Here is a 1,771-nt window from a genome sequence, read left to right as displayed (position 1 = left end):
TTGGTTTTTCCTTTACTACCTTCTGTATTTTCTAAATTTTACAATAAGCCTTAAAAAAAAAACATCTGGGAGAACTAAAGGGACATTTTTGGTCCCCATCTGCTGGTGAATTCCAGCAACGCCACAGGTGAAACTGAGCTGGGACCTGCCCTTGACTCTTCTCGTCACCTGAGTTCTGTCTGCATCATTCTCTCGTGTTTCTTTAGCCTGTTTTGCTATTTCATCTTATACGCTTTTTTCTTGGTAATATACATCAGGCCCCAGCTGATATCAGGTGGCTGCGATTCTCTCCTCTCTGTGTCTCTTCCCAATGACTTCTGCCCTGATGGAGCTTTGTGACAAACTTTCACCACGGAGCAGGTGCACTTTCAGGACCAGCCTGCAGTTCTCGGTCAAGGCGTCAGAACCCTGGGGGAAGTACAGTAGGTCCTCTGGGAGGGGAGTTGCCATCAGTGCCCCTGATCACATCAGCGAGAGCTCTCTGGCTGCTCTGTGGAGGGCGGATTTGAGCAGGGCAGGAGGAGGGTAAACAGAGGCTTCTGCACAGTGATCTGGGCTGACAATGTGAGAGCCTGGGTAGGGAGTCACTACGGGGACGGAGTGGAGGAGACAGACGAGACGGCCACCCCACAGGTGGAACTGGTGTCACGGGTGACCCCCAGGCTTGCAACCTGTATGGGTGGGTGAATGGCAGCGCCATCGACTGAAGCCACGAACACAGGCACGCACATAAGCAGGTCACAGGGAAGGCCAGGCTCTGAATAAACTGAGTGTGAGAGCCTTGGAACAGCAGCGCAAAATGCACAAGAGACAGCAGGAAACGGTGAGAGAGAGATCTGGGTGCTACTGGCATCAGGGGTAGGTGAAGCCAGAAGATGAGATGTCTTTATGAGCAAACACGGAACAAGGAAGAGCGAGCTGCACACAGAAGCTGGAGTGACTGGCACTTACGGGATGGGACCTAACAGAGGCGCTCGTGAAGGAGACAGTGAAGAAAAAACCAGAAAGAAAAACCCAGGAGGGTGTCATCACAAGTGGTAAGAGTCCAGAAGGCAAGGATCATGACTGATGATGGAACTGAAAGGATCAGTAACATAAAGGCTAGAAATGCATGCCTTGATCTGTCAGTGAGGAAGTCCCTGGAAACCTCACAGAGAAGTCTGCGCAGGGTAGCGGCAATGAGGCTGCAGCGGGCTGAGCAGTGCCTGTGAGTTGAGAGTATCAGATGCAGACTCTTCTTTAAAGGCATGTGCATGAGAAACGATGCTTGAGATGGAATAATAACCAGAAGAGACTGCAGGGGGCAAGGGCCAGAGGACAAAATAAAACCATCTACGTGAGGCACTTAGCACATGACAGAGTATCTAGCATACAGTAGGTGCTCAATAAACTTAAAATGTCATCATCCATTCACTGACCATATCATAGTTTTAAAACTTACTATGTCCCAGGGACTGTCCTAAGCCCTGTAGATGTAGTAAGAACAGAGGACACAAAAATTCTGGTCCAAGAAGTTCATACACCAGTGTGGGAGAGAGTCAATAAACAAAATAAATAACTCAAATTACACGATGTATTTGCTAGTGGCAAATGCTAAGGAGAAAAAATAAATGAGGAAGAGAAGATATCAAATGTTGAAGGAAGGAAGGAAATTTTGGATAGGGAGGACTGGGAAGGCCTCACTGAGAAGGTGAGTTTTAGGTAAAGACTCAAAGGAAGTGAGCAAAGTGTAATTAGGAAGTGAGGGAATAGCCTTAACTATCACCCCTGC

Source organism: Galeopterus variegatus, unplaced genomic scaffold (assembly GCF_000696425.1).
Source record: "Galeopterus variegatus unplaced genomic scaffold, G_variegatus-3.0.2 Scaffold493, whole genome shotgun sequence".
NCBI classification, from domain to species: Eukaryota; Metazoa; Chordata; class Mammalia; order Dermoptera; family Cynocephalidae; genus Galeopterus; species Galeopterus variegatus.
The sequence above is the reverse complement of the archived record's forward strand: the minus strand, read 5'-3'. Positions refer to the sequence as shown.